Raw genomic sequence first — 22088 nt, forward strand, 5'->3', positions numbered from 1 at the left:
TCTATTATAGGTTACTATAAGATATTGAGTTGAGTTCCCTGTGCTGTACAGTAGGTCCCTGTCATTTATATAGGGACCATTTATTTCATATATATAGTAGTCTGTATCTGTTAATTCCAAATTTATCCCTCCCCCTTCTTTACCCTTTGTTAGCCATAAGTTTGTTTTTCAAGTCTGTGAGTCTGTTTCTGTTTTGTAAATAAGTTCATTTCTATCGTTTTTTTAGATTCCATATATAAGCGATATCATATGATATTTGTCTCCTTCTGACTTACTTCACTTAGTATGATAATCTCTAGCTGCATCCATGTTGCTGCAAATGGCATTATTTCGTTCTTTTTTATGGCTCAGTAGTATTCCATTGTATATATGCACCACATTTTCTTTATCCATTCATCTGTCAATGGACATTAGGGTTGTTTCCATGTCTTGGCTATTGTGAATAGTGCTGCAATGAACATTGGGGTGCATGTGTCTTTTGGGGTTTTTTAAATTAATTTTTATTGGAGTATAGTTGATTTACAATGTTTTATCAGTTTCTGCTATACAGCAAAGTGAATCAGCTACACATATACATATATCCATTCTTTTTTAGATTCTTTTCCCATATAGCTCATTACATAGTATTGAGCAGAGTTCCCTATGCTATACAGTAGGTTCTTATTAGTTATCTATTTTATATATAGTAGCATCTATATGTCAATCCCAATCTCCCAATCTATCCCTCCCCCTCCTTCCCTCCTGGTAACCACAAGTTTGTTCTCCACATCTGTGACTCCATTTCTGTTCTGCATACAAGTTCATTTATACTATTCTTTTAGATTCCACAAATAAGTGATATCATATATTTGTCTTTCTCTGTCTTACTTCACTCAGTATGACAATCTCTAGGTCCATCCGTGTCGCTGCAAATGGCATTCTTTCTTTCTTTTTTATGGCTGAGTACTATTCCATTGTATATATGTGCCACATCTTCTTTATCCATTCATCCGTTGATGGACATCTAGGTTGCATCCATGTCCTGGCTGTTGTAAATAGTGCTGCAGTGAACATTGGGGTGCATGTACTGTTTTCTCTGGATATGTGCCCAGGACTGGGATTGCTAGAGCATATTGTAGCTCTATTTTTAGTTTTTTAGGAACCTCCAGACTGTTCTCCATAGTGGCTGTAGCAATTTACATTCCCACCAACAGTGTAAGAGGGTTCCCTTTTCTCCACACCCTCTCCAGCATTTGTTACTTGTAGACTTTTTAATGATGGCCCTTCTGACTGGTGTGAGGTGGCACCTCACTATAGGTTTTATTTGCATTTCTCTAATATTTAGTGATGTTGAGCATCTTTTCATGTGCCTATTGGCCATCCATATTTCTTCTTTGGAGAGAGGTCTATTTAGGTCTTCTGCCCATTTTTTGGATTGGGTTGTTTGTTTTTTGTTGTTGAGTTGTATGAGCTGTTTGTATATTTTGGAAATTAAGCCCTTGTTGGTCGCAGTGTTTGTGAATATTTTCTCCCATTCTGTAGGTTTTTTTCATCTTGTTTATGGTTTACTTTGCCGTGCAAAAGCTTGTGAGTTTGATTAGGTCCCATTTGTTTATTTTTGTATTTATTTCTATTGCCTTGGGAGATGGAACTAAGAAAACATTTGTACAATTTATGTCAGAGAATGTTTTGCCTATGTTCTCTTCTAGGAGTTTTATGGTATCGTGTCTTATGTTTTAAGTCTTTAAGCCATTTTGAGTTTGTTTTTGCGTATGGTGAGAGGGTGTGTTTTAACTCCATCCATTTACATGCAGCTGTCCAACTTTCCCAGCACCATTTGCTGAAAGAGACTGTCTTTTTCCCATTCTATATTCTTGCCTCCTTTGTCGAAGATTAACTGACCTTAGGTGTGTGGGCTTATTTCTGGGCGCTCTATTCTGTTCCATTGATCCACTGTTTTTGTGCCAATACCATGCTGTTTTGATTACTGTAGCTTTGTGGTATTGTCTGAAGTCTGGGAGGGTTTTACCTCCTGCTTTGTTCTTTATCTTCAGAATTGCCTTGGCAATTCTAGGTCTTTTAGGGTACCATGTAAATTTTAAGATTATCTGTTCTAGTTCTGTGAAATATGTCATGAGTAATTTGATATGGATCTCATTAAATCTGTAGATGGCTTTGGGTAGTATGGCGATTTTAACAATATTAATTCTTCCAATACAAGAGCACGGGATATCTTTCCATTTCTTTGAGTCATCTTTAATTTCCTTTATTAATGTTTTATAGTTCTCAGCGAATAAGTCTTTCACCTCCTTGGTGAAGCTTATTCCTAAGTATTTTCTTTTGGGGGTTGTGATTTTAAAAGGTATTGTTTCTTTTACATTCCCTTTGATATTTTGTTGTTGGTGTAAAGAAATGCAACAGATTTCTGTATGTTAATCTTGTATCCTGCTACCTTGCTGAATTTATCAGTTCTAGTAGTTTTTGTATGGAGTCTTTAGGGTTTTCTATATATAGTATCGTATCATCTGCATATAATGACAGTTTTAGTTCTTCCCTTCCAATTTGGATACCTTTTTATTTTTAAGATTTCTTTTGATGTGGACCATTTTTAAAGTCTTCATTGAATTTTGTTAAAGTATTGCTTCTGTTTTATGTTTCGGTTCTTTGGCCATGAGGCACATGGGATCTTAGCTTCCTGACCAGGTTTCAAACCTGCACCCGCTGAGTTGGAAGGTGAAGTCTTAACCACTGGATTGCCAGGGAAGTCCCCCCAATTTGGATACCTTTTATTTCTTTTTCTTGTCTGATTGCTGTGGCTAGGACTTCCAATACTATGTTGAATAGAAGAAGTGAGAGTGGGCATCCTTGTCTTGTTCCAGATTTTAGCAGAAAGGCTTTCAGCTTTTCACCATTGAGTATTATATTGTCTGTGGGTTTGTCATAAATAGCTTTTATTATCTGGAGATATGTTCACTCTATACCCACTTTGGTAAGAGGTTTTTTTTTTTTTTATCATGAATGGGTGTTGAATTTTGTCAAATGCTTTTTCTGCATCTACTGTGATGTTCATGTGTTTTTTGTCTTTTGTTTATGTGGTGTTATCACATTGATTGATTTTATATGCTGAACCATCCTTGTGAACTTGGGACGTATCCCACTTGGTCATGGTGTTACGATATTTTTTATGTGTTGCTGGATTCAGTTTGCTAACATTTTGTTGAGAATTTGTGCATCTATATTCATCAAAGATATTGGCCTATAATTTTCCTTTTTGGTGGTGCCTTTGCTAGACATTGGTCTTTTAAAGAAATTTCTCCAGTGACTCTAAGTCAATTGCTCAGGAGAGGGATCTAAACATGGGCATGTTTTAGAAGCCACCCAAGTGATTCTAATGTGCAGTCAGGGTAGAGAGCCATTGTTCCAGGCCAAGAAGAGTTGAAGCCTAGCTGCTACCAGCAACTCCTTTCTCAGTTCCCTGTTGGAGGTTAACCAAAAAAGTCCCAGGTTAGCTCAAGAGAGAGAATAAATGGGGGCTCAGCTGGACGGAGGGAGGAACCACAGTAACTCTCCATTTGGAGAGGAAATTTTATGTTTTAGTTATAACTGAAAAGAAAGACCAACACAAACTGCAGGTTCTTCATTAGGAAGAGCAAACCTGAGCTGTGACACACACCAGGCCATGACAGAAGCAGCCAAGGGTGCAGTGTGCGGTGCTGTCATCATTTCTGGGCCAGGTCATTGTTTCTGGGCCAGGTGGGACTGAACACAAGTCAGGAACTCCCATTTGTAATTAGAGGCCTAGATTTTGCCCAGTGCAGGTAGATAGGGCCTCTATTTAGACAAAGCATAGTTGTCCTATTCATCATCTGACTCCTTCTCTGTTTTAGAATGTTGTTGGCACCAAAAAAAAAAAATCTGGTGTGGTGCTTGAGGGAAATGATATAATTGTATATACTCTGTTTTTCCTAAAGTCTGGGTTCAAAACTTACTGGAGACCTACTGAGCATCTAAGAGCTGCCTGCCAGGACTGATTATCAGCTGGTACCTACCAACTATGTGGGAACAACTGTTGTGGTTTGTCAGAGGCCCGTGCTAAGTGGTAGGATAACTGTTTTGATTGGTCAGGCATAATTTCCGAATGGTCAGTATCTGAAACATACCATTAAACTTGGCCTGTGAGGACATGCCAAAGCAACCACACAGCTCAAAATTATTTGTGTAACTCTATGAAATAGTGTGACTGAATGCTTGGGGGCAGTTGGCAACTTGAACTTATTGGAACTGGTATCTACACATTACTGCATTCATGTTCCCTCATCCCAACCCTGAAGTGTGTTATTTGGAAAACAATCACTTGGAACATCCTATTAAGTTAACACACTGTGGTCATCTCTAATGAAGATGAAATGTTATTTGGGGAAAATGTGACCACAGAATTCATTTGCAACTTATAAGCCATTTGTGTCCCAGGTGAGCCTGGGAATGATGCTCAACACTGGCAAATCAATATGCTCAGCCGGAGGCTACTTTTTGGGGCCTCTACCAACCCCCCCTTATTTCCAGTGACCTAATACATGTGCTTCTTAGTCAAAGAGGCATGAGCTCCCCCTTGCTCCCATGCCTGGGAGATATCATCTTTCTCCTACCTGGAAAAGCCCACTTCTGATAGCTCTCATTCCGCCCAAGGCAGCTCTGCTTCTAGGCCCTCAAGGCTTACTGGCAGTTTGTGAAATTACAGTTGGGAACAGATCTGGCTACACATGGGAGATGTTTCTGCATTGTATCACTGAAGTCACTCAAGGGCATATACGTGCACACTGATCATGCTGAGTGATTATTTTTCCTAAAAGACAGAAAAATAGGTCTTTCCTCCTTCCTTCCTCTCTAACACTCTTCACCCCCTTTTTCTTTCTTCTAGAACCCTCTAGGCAAGTTTGTCTCAAGCTTTAATGTGAATCACCTATGGATCTTGTTAAAAATGCAAATTCTCATCTAGTGAGTCTGGAATAGAGCTTTGGATGCTGAATTTTTTTTTAATGGAAGTATAGTTGATTTAGTTTCAGGTGTACAGCAAAGTGATCCAGTTATACATATTTTTCAGATTATTTTCCTTTACAGGTTATTACAAAATATTGAGTATAGTCCCCTGTGCTATACAGTAGGTCCTTGTTGGTTATCTATTCTATATATAGTATGTGTTTATGTTAATCTCAAACTCCTAAGTTATCCCTGCCCCCTCTTTCCCCTTTGGTAACCATAAGTTTCTTTTCTGTGTCTGAGGATCTATTTCTGTTTTGTATATAAGTTCATTTGTATAATTTTTTTTAGATTCCACATATAAGCAATATCATATGATATTTGTTGTTCTCTGTCTGGCTTACTTCACTCAGTATGACAACCTCTGGGTCCCTCCATGTTGCTGCAAATGGCATTATTTCCTTCCTTTTTATGGCTAAGTAGTATTCCATTGATAAATATACCACATCTTCTTTATTCATTCCTCTGTCAATAGACATTTAGGTTGCTTCCAGGTCTTGGCTATTGTAAATAGTGCTGCAATGAACACTGGGGTGCATGTATCTTTTCCAACTATGGTTTTCTCCGGATATATGGCCAGGAGTGGGATTGCAGGATCATATGGTAGCTGTATTTTTAGTTTTTTAAGGAACCTTCATACTGTTCTCCATAGTGGCTGCATCAATTTACATTCCCACTGACAGTTGTAGGAGGATTCTTCTTTCTCCACTTTCTCCAGTATTTATTATCTGTAGACTTTTTGATGATGGCCTTTCTGACCAGTGTGAGGTGATACCTCATTGTAGTTTTGATTTGCACTTCTCTAATAATTAGTGATGTTGAGCATCCTTTCATGTGCCTTTTGGCCATATGTATATCTTCTTTGGAGAAATATCTATTTAGATCTTCTGTCCATTTTTTCATTGGGTTGTTTTTTTGATATTGAGCTCTATGAGCTGTTCCTATATTTTAGAGATTAATCCCTTGTCAGTTGTATCACTTGCAAATATTTTCTCCCATTCTGTAGGTTGCCTTTTCATTTTGTTTATGGTTTCCTTTGCTATGCAAATGCTTTTAAGTTTAACTAGGTCCCATTTATTTTTGTTTTTATTTCCATTACTCTAGGTGGTGTATCCAAAAAGATATTGCTGTGATTTATGTCAAAGAGTGTTCTGCCTATGTTTTCCTCTAGCAGTTTTATAGGATCCAGTGTTACATTTAGGTCTTTAATCCATTTTGAGTTTATTTTGTGTGTGTGGTATTAGAGAGTGTTCTAATTTCATTCTTTGACATGTAGCTGTCCAGTTTTCCCAGCACAACTTATTGAAGAGACTGTCTTTTCTCCATTGTATAGTCTTGCCTCCTTTGTCATAGATTAATTGACCATAGGTGCGTGGGTTTATTTCTGGGCTTTCTATCCTGTTCCATTGATCTATAGTTGTTTTTCTGCCACTACCATACTGTTTTGATTACTGTAGCTTTGTAGTATAGTCTGAAGTCAGGAAGCCTGATTCCTCTATTGGATGCTGAATTTTTAACTGAATTATTTTTATAATTCACATTATATTAGTTTTAGGAGTACAACATAATGATTTGATATTTGTATATATTTCAAAATGATCACCACAATACATCTAATTAATATCCTTCACTATACAGTTACTAAAAACATTTTTTCTTCTGATGAGAACTTTTAAGATCTATTTAACTTCCAAATATGCAATACTGTATTATTAACTATAGTCATCATGCTGTATATTACATCTCCATGACTTACTTATTTTATAGCTTGAAGCTTGTACCTTTTGATCCCCTTAACTATTTTACCCACCCCCTGACTATGACAACCACCAATCTGTTCTCTGTATCTATTTTGTTGGTTTTGTTTAGATTCCACATATAAATGAGACCATATGGTATCTGTCTTTCTCTGGCATATTTTACTTAGCATGACGTCCTCAGGTCCGTTAGTGTTGCCACAAATGGCAAGATTTTTTTTTTTATTGCTGATTAATATTCCTGTGTGTGTATATACACACGTGTCACTTTTATACGTGTGTGTGTGTATATATACACATATCATTTTCTTTATCAGTTTATCCATTGATGGACACTTAGGTTGGCTGCATATCTTGGCTATTGTAAATAATGCTGTAATGAACATGGGGGTGCACATATCTTTTCAAATTAGTGTTTTTATTTTCTTCAGGTAAATACCCAGAAGTGGAATTGCTGGATCATTTTTAATTTTTAATTTTTTGAGGCCCCTCCATACTGTTTTCCAAAGTGGATACATCTATTTACATTCCCACCAACAGTTCACAGGGGTTCCCTTTTCTCCACATCCTCACCAACACTTATTTCTTGGCTTTCTGATAATAGCCATCCTAACAGGTGTGAGGTGATATCTCACCTTGGTTTTGATATGCATTTCCCTCATGATTAGTGATGTTGAGTACCTTATTTTTTTCATGTGCCTGTTGGTGATTTGCATGTCTTCTTCAAAAAAAATGTCTATTCAGATCCTCTGCCCCTTTTTAAATTGGATTTTTTTTCTATTGAGTTATATGAGTTCTTTATATGCTTTAGATATTAAACCTTTATCAGATATATGATTTGCAAATATTTTCTCCCATTCAATAAGTTGCCTTCTCATTTTATTGAAGGTTTTCTTTGCTGTGCAAAAGCTTTTTAGTTTGATACAGTTCCACTTCTTTATTTTTGCTTTAAAAATAATCATCCCTAAAATCAATGTCAAGGAGCTTACCACCTATGTTTTCTTCTAGCAGTTTTCTGGTTTCAGGTTTTCTGTCAAGTCTTTAATCCATTTTGAGTTAATTTTTGTGTGTGGTATAAGGTAGTGGTTCAGTTTCATTCTTTTGCATGGGACTGTCAAGTTTCCCCAACATTTATTGAGGAGACTGTGCTTTCCCCACTGTATACTCTTGGCTCCTTTGTTGTATATTAATTGACCATATATGCGTGGGTTTATTTCTGGGCTATTCTGTTCAATATATGTGTGTCTGTTTTTATGCAAAACTATACTGTGATTACTGTAATTTTTTATCACTAGTATAGTTTGAAGTCAGTGATGCCTCCAGTGTTTTCTTTCTAAAGATTGCTTTGACTATTTGGGGTCTTTTGTGATTCCATATAAATTTTAGGATTGTTTATTCTATTTCTGTGAAAAATGCCATTGGAATTTTGATAGGGATTGTAGTGAATCGGTAGACTGCTTTGAGTAGTATGGACACTGTAACAATACTGATTCTTTCAATCTATGAGCATGGAATATCTTTCCATTTATATTTGTCATCCTCAATTTCTTTCATTAATAAGTCTTCAGTGTATAGGTCTTTCATCTCCTTCATTAAATTTATTCCTGGGTATTTTATTCTTTTTGGTGTAATTTTAAATGGGATTGTTTTCTTAATTTCCCTTTCTGAGAGTTTGTTATTAATGTATAGAAATGCAATTGATTTTTGTGTGTTGATTTTGTATTCTGCAACTTTACTGAATTTATTAGTTCTAACAGTTTTTTTGGTGGCGGTCTTTAGGATTTTCTATAAATAGTATCATGTCATCTGCAAATAGTGACAGTTTTACTTCTTCCCTTCCAATCTGGATGCCTTCTTTTTTTTTTTTCCTTGCCTATTTGCTCTTGCAAAGACAATACTATGTTGAATAAAAGTGGCAAGAGTGGGCATCCTTGTCTTGTTCCTGATCTTAGGGGAAAAGCTTTCAGCTTTCCACTTTTGAGTATGATGTTAGTTGCGGACTTGTCATATATGACCTTTATTATGTTAAGGTACACTCTGTCTACATACACTTTGTTAAGAGTTTTTATCATAAACAGATGTTGAATTTTGTCAAATGCTTTTTCTCCACCTATTGAGATGATCAAATGATTTTTATCCTTCATTTTGTTAATGTGGTATATCACGTTGATTGCTTTGTGGATACTGAACCGTCATTGCATTCCTGGACCAAGTCTCATTTTATCATGGTCTTTGATCCTTTTAGTGTATTGTTGAATTTGCTTTGCTAATATTTTATTGAGGATTTTTGCATCTATGTTCATCAGGGCTATTGACCTGTAATTTTCTTTTCTGCATCACCCTTGTCTGGTTTTTAGTTTCAGGGTAATGCTGGCCTCATAAAATGAGTTTGGAAGAGTTCCCTCCTCTTGTATTTTTTGGAGGAGTTCGAGAAGAATTGATATTAATTCTTCTTTGAATGTTTGGTAGAATTCACAAGTGAAGCTGTCTGGTCCTGGACTTTTGCTTGTTGGGTGGTTTTTGATTACTGACTCAATCTCCTTACTTGTATTGGTCTGTTCAGATTTTCTATTTCATCGTGATTCAGGCTGGGTAGGTTATATGTTTCTAGGAATTTATCCATGTCTTCTAGGTTGTCTAATTTGTTGGTGTATAATTGTTCAGAGTAGTCTCTATCATACTTGTATTTCTATGGTATCAGTTGTTATAGTTCCTCTTTCATTTCTGATTTTATTTGAGTCCTCTGTCTCTTTTGCTTGGTGAGTCTAACTAAGGCTTATAAATTTTGTTTATCTTTTCAAAGAATCAGCTTTTTGTTTCATTGATCTCTTCTATTGGCTTTTTAGTCTCTATTTCTGCTCTAAAATATGTTATTGTTCTCCCTTCTACTAATTTTGACCTTCATTTATTCTTCTTTTTCTATTTCCTTGAGGTGTAAAGTTAGGTTGTTTGAGACTTTTGTTTCTTGAGGTAGGCATTTATCACTGTGAACTTCCCTCTCAAAACTGTTTTTGCTGTACGCCACAAGTTTTGATATGTAATATCCCCATTTTCATTTGTCTCAAAATATTTTATTTCTCTTTTGACCCATTGAATGTTCAGTAGCATGTTGTTTAATCTCCACATATTTGCAAATTTTCCAGTTTCCTTCTTGAAATTGATTTCTAGTTTCATACTATTGAGGTCAGAAATGAATCTTGATATCATTTCTATCTTAAATTTATTGAGATTTGTTTTTTGGCCTGTCATATGATCTATCCTAGGAAGCATTCCATGTGCACTTGAGAAGACTGTGTGTTCTGTTGCTGTTGGATGGAATGTTCTATATATATCTGTTAAATTCATCTGGTCTAACATATTGTTTAAAAAGCTGATGTTTCTTTATTGATTCTCTGTCTGGATAATCTATCCATTGATATAAGTGGGGTATTAAAGCCCCCTGCTATTTTTATATTGCTGTCTATTTCTCCTCTTAGGTCTGTTAATATTTGGCTTTATATATTTAGGTGCTCCTATGTTGGAAGCATAAATATTTACAAATGTTATATCCTCTTGTGGATTGACCCCTTTATCATTATGCAGTTCCCTTGTCTCTTATACCAGAAAAATTAGACTGTTAAACAAAAACTGTCATAAGTATAGCTACCCCCAGTTTCTTTTGGGCTCCATTTGCATGAAATATCTTTTTATATATCTTTTATCCCTTCATTTTCAGTTTGTGTGTTCTTACGTTTGAAGGGAGTCTCTTGTAAGCAGCATATACATGGGTTTTGTTTTTTCTATCCATTCAGCTACTCTGTCTTTTGAATTGAGAATTTAGTCCATTTACCTTTAAAGATATATTGGTATGTATGTACTTAATGCTTTCTGGCTGTTTTGTAGTCCTCTCTGTTCCTTTCTTCTGCTACTGCTTTCTTCCTTTGTGGTTTGATGACTTTCTTAAGTGGTATGCTTATATTCCATTTTTTTATTTTTTGTGATTATATTTTTGCTTTGTGGTTACTATGAGGCTTATATATTATAGAGTATATCCCTAACAGTCTATTTTAAATTGATAAAAGCTGAAGTTTGTTGTAAACTTAAACCATTCTAAAGCTTAACATTTTTACTCTTACCCCTTCCCCATGTTTTATGATTTTGATGTCACATTTTATATCTTTTTATCTTGTGTATCCTTAAAGAATTATTGTAATAGTAGTTATTTTTACCACATTTAAGTGATTAATCCACTACATGTTCTGTATATTTACCTTTCTATTGAGGTTTATCTTTTCTTGTTACTAATTATTGCCCTTTCTATTCAGCTTAAAGAAGTCCCTTTAACATTTCTTGTAAGGCTGGTTTAGTAGTGATAACTCCCTTGCCTTCTGCTTATCTGGAAAACTCTTTCTCTCTCCAATTTTTTTTCCTGGTGATGCTTTATTTATATATTTTTTTTCATTTTTGAATTTTAATTTATTACTTTTTTACATAGTAGGTTCTTATTAGTCATCAATTATAAACACATCAGTGTACACATATCAATCCTAATTGCCCAATTCATCACACCACCATCCCCATGCCCCACGACTTTCTCCCCTTGGTGTGCATACGTTTGTTCTCTACATCTGTGTCTCAGCTTCTGCCCTGCAAACTGGTTCATCAGCACCATTTTTCTAGGTTCCACATACATGCATTAATATACGATATTTGTTTTACTCTTTCTCACTTACTTCATCCACGTCTCAACAAATGACCCAATTTCATTCCTTTTTATGGCTGAGTAATATTCCATTGTATATATGTACCACATCTTCTTTATCCATTCGTCTGTCGATGGGCATTTAGGTTGCTTCCATGACCTGGCTATTGTAAATAGTGCTGCAATGAACATTGGGGTGCATGTGACTTTTTGAATTATGGTTTTCTCTGGGTATATGCCCAGTAGTGGGATTGTTGGGTCATATGGTAATTCTATTTTTAGTTTTTTAAGGAACCTTCATACAGTTCTCCATAGTGGCTCTATCAATTTACATTCCCACCAACAGTGCAAGAGGTTTCACTTTTCTCCACACCCTCTCCAGCATTTGCTGTTTGTAGATTTTCTGATGATGCCCATTCTAACTGGTGTGACGTGATACCTGATTGTAGTTTTGATTTGCATTTCTCTAATAATTAGTGATGTTGAGCAGCTTTTCATGTTCTTCTTCAGTATGTCTTCTTTGGAGAAATGTCTATTTAGGTCTTCTGCCCATTTTTGGATTGGGTTGTTTGTTTCTTTAATATTGAGCTTCATGAGCTGTTTATATATTTTGGAGATTAATCCTTTGTCCGTTGATTCGTTTGCAAATATTTTCTCCCATTCTGAGGGTTCTCTTTTCATCTTGTTTATGGTTTCCTTTGCTATGAAAAAGCTTTGAAGTTTCATTAGGTCCCATTTATTTTTGTTTTTATTTCCATTACTGTAGGAGGTGGATCAAAAAAGATCTTGCTGTGACTTGTGTCAGAGAGTGTTCTTCCTATGTTTTCCTCTAAGAATTTTATAGTGTCTGGTCTTACATTTAGGTCTCTAATCCATTTTGAGTTTATTTTTGTGTTTGGTGTTAGGGAGTGTTCTAATTTCATTCTTTTACATGTAGCTGTCCAGTTTTCCCAGCACCACTTATTGAAGAGACTGTCTTTTCTCCATTGTATATCTTTGCCTCCTTTGTCATAGATTACTTGACCATAGGTGCGTGGGTTTACCTCTGGGTTTTCTATCTTGTTCCATTGATTTATGTTTCTGTTTTTTGTGCCAGTACCCTATTGCCTTGATTACTGTAGGTCTGTAGTATAGTCTGAAGTCAGGGAGTCTGATTCCTCCAGCTCCGTTTATTCTCCTCAAGACTGCTATGGCTATTCGGGGTCTTTTGTGTCTCCATACAAATTTTAAGATTTTTTGTTCTAGTTCTGTAAAAAATGCCATTGCTAATTTGATAGGGATTGCATTGAACCTGTAGATTGCTTTGGGTGGTACAGTCATTTTCACAATATTGATTCTTCCATTGCAAGAACATGGTATATCTCTGCATCTGTTGGTATCATCTTTAATTTCTTTCATCAGTGTCTCTTAGTTTTCTACATTCAGGTCTTTTGTCTCCCTAGCTAGGTTTATTCATAGGTATTTTATTATTTTTGTTGCAGTGGTAAATGGAAATATTTCCTTAATTTCTCTTTCACATTTTCGTCTTTATTGTATAGGAATGCAAGAGATTTCTGTGCATTAATTTTGTATCCTGCAACTTTACCAAATTCATTGATTAGCTCTAGTAGTTTTCTGGTGGCATTTTTAGGATTCTCTATGTATAGTATCATTTCATCTGCAAACAGTGACAGCTTTACTTCTTCTTTTCCGATTTGGATTCCTTTTATTTCCTTTTCTTCTCTGATTGCTGTGGCTAAAACTTCCAAAACTATGTTGCATAATAGTGGTGAGAGTGGACATCCTTGTCTTGTTCCTGATCTTAGAGGAAATGCTTTCAGTTTTTCACCATTGAGAATGATGTTTGCTGTGGTTTGTCATATATGGCCTTTATTATGTTGAGGTAGGTTCCCTCTATGCCCAGTTTCTGGAGACTTTTATAACTGGGTGTTGAATTTTGTCAAAAGCTATTTCTGCATCTATTGAGATGATCATATGGTTTTTATTCTTCAATTTGTTAATATGGTGTATCACATTGATTGATTTGTGTATATTGAAGAATCCTTGCATCCCTGGGATAAATCCCACTTGATCATGGTGTATGATCCTTTTAATGTGCTGTTGGATTCTGTTTGCTAGTATTTTGTTGAGGATTTTTGCATCTCATCAGTGATACTGGTCTGTAATTTTCCTTTATTGTAGTATCTTTGGTCTTGGTATCAGGGTGACGGTGGCATCATAGAATGAGTTTGGGAATGTTCCTTCCTCTGCAATATTTTGGAAGAGTTTGGGAAGGATTGGTGTTAGCTCTTCTCTAAATGTTTGATAGAATTCACCTATGAAGCCATCTGGTCCTGAACTTTTTTTGTTGGAAGATATTTAATCACAGTTTCAATTTCATTACATTTGATTGGTCTGTTCATATTTTCTATTTCTTCCTGGTTCAGTCTTGGAGGTTATAACTTTCTATGAATTTGTCCATTTCTTCCAGGTTGTCCATTTCATTGGCATAGAGTTGCTTGTAGTAGTCTCTTAGGATGCTTTGTATTTCTGCGGTGTCTGTTGTAACTTCTCCTTTTTCATCTCTATTTTATTGATGAGTCCTCTCCCTCTTTTTCTTGATGTGTCTGGCTAATGGTTTATCAATTTTGTTTATCTTCTCAAAGAACCAGCTTTTAGTTTTATTGATCTTCGCTATTCTTTTGTTTCTATTTCATTTATTTCTGCTCTGATCTTTATAATTTCTTCCCTTCTGCTAACTTTGGAGTTTTTTTATTCTTCTTTAGTTCCTTTAGGTGTAAGTTTAGATAGTTTATTTGAGATTTTTCTTGTTTCTTGAGGTAGGCTTGTATAGCTATAATCTTCCCTCTTAGAACTGCTTTTGCTGCATCCCATAGGTTTTGGATCGTTATGTTTTCATTGTCATTTGTCTCTAGGTATTTTTTGATTTCTTCAGTGATCTCTTGGTTATTTAGTAACGTATTGTTTAGCCTCCATGTGTTTGTGTTTTTTACATTTTTTTTCCTGTAATTCATTTCTAATGTCATAGCATTGTGGTCAGAAAAGATGCTTGATATGATTTCAATTTTCTTATATTTACTGATGCTTGATTTGTGACCCAAGATGTGATCTCTCCTGGAGAATGTTCCATGTGCATTTGAGAAGAAAGTGTAATCTGCTGTTTTTGGATGGAATGTCCTATAAATATCAATTAAATCTATCTGGTCTATTGTGTCATTTAAAGCTTCTGTTTCCATATTTATTTTCGTTTTGGATGATCTGTCCATTGGTGTAAGTGAGGTGTTAAAGTAACCCCACTATTATTGTGTTACTGCTGATTTCCTCTTTTATAGCTGTTAGCAGTTGCCTTATGTATTGAGGTGCTCCTATGTTGGGTGCATATATATTTATAATTGTTATATCTTCTTCTTGGATTGATCCTAGATCATTATGTAGTGTCCTTCCTTGTCTCTTGTTACATTCTTTATTTTAAAGTCTATTTTATCTGATATGTGTATTGCTACTTCAGCTTTCTTTTGATTTCCATTTGCATAGAATATCTTTTTCCATCCCCCCACTTTCAGTCTGTATGTGTCCCTAGGTCTGAAGTGGGTCTCTTGTAGACAGCATATATATGGGTCTTGTTTTTGTATCCATTCAGCAAGCCTGTGTCTTTTGGTTGGAGCGTTTAATCCATTCACGCTTAAGGTAGTGATCGATATGTATCTTCCTATGACCATTTTCTTAATTGTTTTGGGTTTGTTTTTGTAAGTCCTTTTCTTCTCTTGTGTTTCCCACTTTGGGAAGTTCCTTTAGCATTTATTGTAGAGCTGGTTTGGTGGTGGTGAATTCTCTCAGCTTTTGCTTGTCTGTAAAGCTTTTGATTTCTCCATCAAATCTGAATGAGATCCTTGCCGGGTAGAGTAATCTTGGTTGTAGGTTCTTCCCTTTCATCACTTTAAGTATATCATGCCACTCCCTTCTGGATTGTAGAGTTTCTGCTGAGAAATCAGCTGTTAACCTTATGGGAGTTCCCTTGTATGTTATTTGTTGTTTTTCCCTTGCTGCTTTCAATAATTTTTCTTTGTCTTTAATTTTTGCCAATTTGATTACTATTTGTCTCGGCATGTTTCTCCTTGGGTTTATTCTGTATGGGACTCTCTGCACTTCCTGGACTTGGGTGGCTCTATTTCCTTTCCCATGTTAGGGGAGTTTTTGACTATAATCTCTTCAAATATTTTCTCTGGTCCTTTCTCTCTCTCTTCTCCTTCTGGGACCCCTATAATGTGAATGTTGTTGCATTTAATATTGTCCCAGAGGTCTCTTAGGCTGTCTTAATTTCTTTTCATTCTTTTTTCTTTATTCTATTCCACAGCAGTGAATTCCACCATTCTGTCTTCCAGGTCACTTATCCATTCTTCTGCCTCAGTTATTCTGCTATTGACTCCTTCTAGTGTGGTTTTCATTTCAGTTATTGTATTGTTCATCTCTGTTTGTTCTTTAATTCTTCTAGGTCTTTGTTAAACATTTCTTGCATCTTCTCAATCTTTGCCTCCATTCGTTTTCCAAGGTCCTGGATCATCTTCACTATCGTTATTCTGAATTCTTTTTCTGGAAGGTTGCCTGTCTCCACTTCATTTCGTTGTTTTTCTGGGGTTTTATCTTGTTCCCTCATCTGGTACATAACCCTCTTCCTTTTCATCTTGTCTATCTTTCTGTGAATGTGGTTTTTGTTCCACAGGCTGCAGGATTGTAGTTCTTCTTGCTTCTGCTGTCTGCCCTCTGGTGGATGAGGCTAAGAGGCTTGTGTATGTTTCCTGATGGGAGGGACTGGTGGTGGGTAGAGCTGACTGTTGCTCTGGTGGGCAGAGCTCAGTAAAACTTTAATCTGCTTGAGTGCTGATGGGTGGGGCTGGGTTCCTTCCCTGTTGGTTGTTTGGCCTGAGGCAACCCAAGACTGGAGCCTACCTGGGCTCTTTGGTGGGGCCAATGACAGACTCTGGGAGGGCTCACACCAAGAAGCACCCCCCAGAACCTCCACCGCCAGTGTCCTTGTCCCCATGGTGAGCCCCAGCCACCCCCCACCTCCGCAGGAGACCCTCCAACACTAGCAGGTAGGTCTGGCTCAGCCTCCCCTGGGGTCACTGCTCCTTTTCCGGGGTCCCGATGTGCACACTACTTTGTGTGTGCCCTCCAAGAGTGGAGTCTCTGTTTCCCCCAGTCCTGTTGAAGTCCTGCAATCAAATCCCACTAGGCTTCAAAGTCTGATTCTCTAAGAATTCCTCCTCCCATTGCCGGACCCCCAGGTTGGGAAGCCTGATGTGGGGCTCAGAACCTTCACTCCAGCGGGTGGACTTCTATGTTCTCCAGTCTGTGTATCACCGAACCAGCAGTTATGGGATTTGATTTTACTGTGATTGCGCTCCTCCTACTGTCTCATTGTGGCTTCTCCTTTGTCTTTGGATGTGGGGTACCCTTTCTGGTGAGCTCCAGTGTCGTCCTGTCGATGATTGTCCAGCAGCTAGCCGTGACTCTGGCATTCTCACAAGAGGGAGTGAGAGCATGTCGTTCTACTCTGCCATCTTGGTTCCTTCCTCTGGTGATGCGTTAAACAGTGTCAGTACAAAGATACTCTCCCCAAGTATTTTTATTTCCAGGAGATGTTTCCTGTCTTGGCTGCAAAGCACTGTATCATGCAGGCCTATGCTGAGTACAACCAGTCTATCCTTTTTTCATCCTTTGTGCTTAGTCTAGTTTCACTTGCTCATAAGGTACCACATGTGGAGGTACTGCACTGGGCTCTTCACATGAGAGTTCCTAGTGCAAAATGACTGCACCAGCACCTCAGCTTAGACACTGCCGATGACTCTCTGTCTCTCTCTCCAATTCTGAATGATAACTTTGCTGGGTAGAGTATTTTTGATTGGAAGTTTTTTTTTCAGCACTTTGAAGATACTGTGCCACTCCCTTCTAGCCTACCAATCCTGCTGAAAAATCTGCTGTAGTCTTCTGGGCATTCCCTTATACCTAACAAGTTGTTTTTCTCTTGCTGCTTTTGAGATTCTCTCCTTGTCTTTAACTTTTGACGTTTTAATTATGTCTTTAATTATAATGTCTCTTTTGGGTTTATTTTATTTGGAACACTCTGGGCTTCCTGGAACTGGATGTCCATTTTCTTTCCCAGAGTAGTGAAGTTTTCAGCCATTGTTTCTTGAAATAAGTTTTCTGCTCCTTTCTATCTTCTTTTTCTGTGACCCCTATGATCTGAATGTTAACGTGTTTGATGTTGTCCCACAGCTCCTTAAGCTATCTTCACTGAGTTTTATTCTTTTTTTTTTTTTTTTTTTTGGCTGGTGGGTGAGTTCCACTGCCTTGTCTTTGAGTTGACTGTTGTTTTTTTTTCTTTCATTTTTTTTTTTTTTTTTTTTTTTTTTTTTTTTTGGCTGGTGGGTGAGTTCCACTGCCTTGTCTTTGAGTTGACTGATGCTTTCTTCTGCTTCATCTAGTCTGCTGTTGAACCCCTGTAGTGTATATTTCAGTTCAGTAACTGTATTCTTCAGCTCTGTGCCTTCTGTGGTACTTTTTTATATTTTCTATCTCTTTGTTGAATTTCTCATCGTGTTCATCCATTCTTCTCCCTAGTTTTATGAGTATCTTTATGACCATTACCTTGAACGCTTTTTCAGGTAAATACCTTAGCTCTATTTCATTGAGGTCTCCCCCGCCCCCCACCACACACTGAGGTTTTATCTTGTTCTTTCATTTGGAACATATTTCTGTTTCTTCATCTTGCTTAACTCTTTGTGTTGGTTTCCATACTGTAGATGAAACAACCACCTCTCCCAGTCTTGAAGGAGTGGCCTCACGTAGGAGGTGAACATTGTCTTTCAACTCTGTCCCAGCTCTTGGTCATCTCTCAAACCTTTGTGCTTGTCGCAGCAGCCTATTATATTTTTAATAGCTCACACTGACCAGGTGATCAGTAGTATTCCCTGGATGGCAGCTGCACGTATCAGGGGTCTAGATGAGTGTATAAGCTCTTTCCTAAGAGATACTGGAGCAATGCAAAGGGAGAGTGCAAAGACAGCACCCACAGCCTACATTCCTTGAGAGTAGTTTTGCAGTCCAATAGATGTGTGCCAAACCTGAAGCCTGCCCCTCAGGCCATAGCTCCAGTACAAATAAAGAGGATTCCTCCACAGAAAGGCTGGGGGATGTTCCTCAGTCTGCTGTGTGCACAGTGCCCTAGGAGTGGCAGCCTTCCAAGAACCAGCTATCTGATTGCCACAGTCCCATGGGACACTGAAATTCAAGCTCCCCTGATCACCTGAGCCAGGCAATCAAGGGGCATCCCTGGAGTGGCAGCTGCAAAAACTAGTGCACCAGACATAAAAACCAGGGCACCAGCTGCATGTAAAGCTCCCCTCCAGGAAACATGTGCTCTGGAGCACAGCAGAGGGAGAGTGCAAAGTTAGTGCCTACCCTCTGAGGTCTCTAGAAAGGATTACAGTCAGTCCCTAGACGCATGTTTAATTAGAAGTCTACCTCTCAGACTGCAGCCATGATGACTGGCTAATAAGGCTCCTTCATAGATATACCAAGCTTCTGGCTCTGTTGCCTCTTGCTGAGCCCTAGGGGTGATAGCGGTTTAAGAACGCTTTTCTCCATTGGTTATAGTCCTGTAGGACCCACAAGCATAAGCCCCACTGGCTGTCAAGAGTCAGGCTATGTAGTGGTGTCCCCTGGCAGCAGACAGTGGTTTGGGCTCCTTGTGGGGTGACATTGATTATTACAGCTCCTTGGGACCAAGAATTCAAACTTCCCTAGCCTCCAGAACCAGGCAGTCAAGAGGCCTTCCCTGGGCAGCAGCCACAAAGATTGGGGCACCAAATACATGCGAAAGCTCCCTTCCAGGAGATACTGGTGCTCTGGAACATGGCAAAAGGAGAGTGTGAAGATGGTGCCCACAAGTCTCAGTCCTGGAGAGTGCTCCAGCAGGCTTCTAGATTTGTGTGTTAAATTAGGTATCTGCCCTCAAGCTGATGCTTTAATATAAGCAGGTGAGCCTCCTTTACTTTAAGTCTGGGTATGATCAGCTGTCTCTGAGTTGGGTCCTGGGACGTAAGCTGTGAGCCCCATTGGTTTTCCAAGTTAGATGTTTGGGGGGCTCATCTCTCAGATACAGGTCCCAATGTAGAGTTTGAACCCTTTGCTCCTTGGGGAGAAGCTCCAGGTTTTGAGTTTTCTCCCAATTGTTGGTCACCTCACTGGGGGCAGGGTTTATGTCCCAGTCCCTCCTACTTGCTTTGATGCGGTTTTCTTCTTGTTTGCCTAATGTGTGGTTGTCACTCAGGCAGCCTTTAGGATTTTTTAAGAAGAAATTGTTCCATATCTAGATGTAGACTCAGCGTATCTGTGGGAGGAGGTAAATTCAGGATTTTCCTGTATCATCATCTTAAACTGGAACCCCAAATCTTGTGTTTATTGACATTTTTTTACCAAGAGGCTCCAGGTTTCACCAAATGCTTAAAGAACCTGGAAGGCTACCAACCACTGAAGAAGCATTTAAGGTAAAAGCAGTCCTCTTGGTCAGGCAAATATGTCCAAAGCCAGTTACTGCTCCTTCTGCTACGGCCAAATATACCAAAGTCTTGCCAACCACATCTTTTTGTCTGACCAGGTGATGCTAGGAGGTATGAACTGACAAGATAAAAGAGTAAGGCTCTGAAGGATCCAGCATGACAATGTTGTTCACAAACACACAAAGGGTAGGGAAAATGTAAAAATGCCTCCTTGACATGGACAACTGGAAGTCCTTTTCTTTAAATTATTGTGATAAAATATACATAACATTTTAACTATTTTAAGTGTACAATTCCGTGGCATTAAGTACATTCATATTGTTGTACTACCACCACTATCCATCTTTAAAACTTTTTCATCATCCCAAACTAAACTCTGTACCCATTAAACAATAATTCCCCATTATCCCTTTCTCCCCGTCACTGGTAACCACTATTCTACTTTGTTTCTATGAATTTGACTACACTAGTTTAGTGGAATCATACAGTATTTGTCCCTTTGTATCTGGCTACTGTCACTTTAATGTTTTCAAGATTCATCCATGTTGTAGCGTGTATAAGATTTCATTCCTTTTTAAGGCTGAATAATATTCCAGTATAAGTATATATCACATTTGTTTATGCATCCATCTGTCACTGGGCATGTGGGTTGTTTCCATCGTTTGGCTATCATGAATAATGCTAGTATGAACATGTTTGTATAGTAGCTGTTCAAGTTCCTGCTTTCATTCTTTTGAGTATATGCCCAGAAGTGGAACTGCTAAATCATATGGTCATTCTATGTTTAATTTTTGAGGAACTGCCATACTGTTCTTTACAGCAGCTATATCATTTTACATTCTCACCATCAGTGCACCAAAGTTCCAATTTTCCCACATCTTCAATGCTTGTTATTTTCTGGGTTTTTGATAGTAGACATCCTAGTGAATGTGAAGTGGTATCTCACTGTGGTTTTGATTTGCATTTCCATAATTACGAGTGATGTTGAACATACTTTCATGTGTGTATTGCCCATTCATACATCTTCTTTAGTGAAGTGTCTATTCAAGGCCTTGTGTTTGTTGCTGAGTTGTACTTCTTGATATATTCTGAATATTAATCCTTTATCAGATTTATGATTTGCAAATATTTTCTCCCATTCTGTAGGTTGCCTTTTCACTCTTTTGGTAGTGTCCATTGATGAAGAAGAGCTTTTAATTATGATGATGTCCAGCTTATCTAATTTTTTCTTGTGGCCTGTGCTTTTAGTGTCATAGTCAAGAAATGATTGCCAAATCCGATAACATGAAGCTCTTCCCCTCTGTTTTCTTCAAACAGTTTTAACGCTTACATTTAAGTCTTTGATCCATTTTGAGACAATTTTTATATGGTGTAAAGTAAGGATCCAGCCTAATTCTTTTGCATGTGGATATTGTTTTGCCAGAACCATTTGTTAAAAAGACTGTCCTTTCCCCATTAAAAGATCTTGGCATACTTCATCTGACTATATATGCAAGTTTGTTTCTAGGCTCTCTATTCTATTCCATTGGTCCACATATCTGTCTGCATGCTAGAACTACACTGTTTTGACTACTCTGAATTTATAGTAAGTTTTAAAATCATGAAGTTTAAGACCTCCAACTTTTTTTTTTCAAGATTGTTTCAGCTATGTGTCTTTAATTTCTTTTTATAGTTTTCCATGTACAAGTCTTTTGCCTCTTTGGTTTATTCCTAGGTATTTTATTCTTAGTGCTATCATAAATGGAATTGTTTTCTTAATTTCCTTTTCAGATTGTTCATCATTCATTTATAGAAGTGCAACTGATTTTTATATGCTGATTTTGTATCCTTCAACTTTGAGTTCATTCATTGGGATTTTAAGGGTTTTTAATGTATCTCTGTGAACGGTGATAATTTTGCTTCTTCTCCTTTCCAACTTGGATGGCTTTTTTCTTTTTTTCTTGGCTAACTGCTCTGAACTTCTAATACTATGTCCAAGAATGCTGAACACTGCATTCTTGTTCCTCATCTTAGGGGAGAAGTTTTTAGTCTTCACTATTGAGGATGATGTTAGTTGTGGGTTTTTCATATATG

At 37.6% G+C, this 22088-nt stretch overlaps 1 protein-coding gene across 2 annotated transcripts in view; it reads left to right on the plus strand.

Annotated features, from left to right (window-relative positions):
* The window catches only part of ADAMTSL1 (ADAMTS like 1), a 470361-nt gene that overhangs the window by 431546 nt on the left and 16727 nt on the right, over positions 1–22088 (plus strand). The window lies entirely within an intron of this gene.

This window comes from Aethalodelphis obliquidens, unplaced genomic scaffold (genome assembly GCF_003676395.1).
Source record: "Aethalodelphis obliquidens isolate GAN/ISIS:26980383/991018 unplaced genomic scaffold, ASM367639v1 scaffold7, whole genome shotgun sequence".
NCBI lineage: Eukaryota > Metazoa > Chordata > Mammalia > Artiodactyla > Delphinidae > Aethalodelphis > Aethalodelphis obliquidens.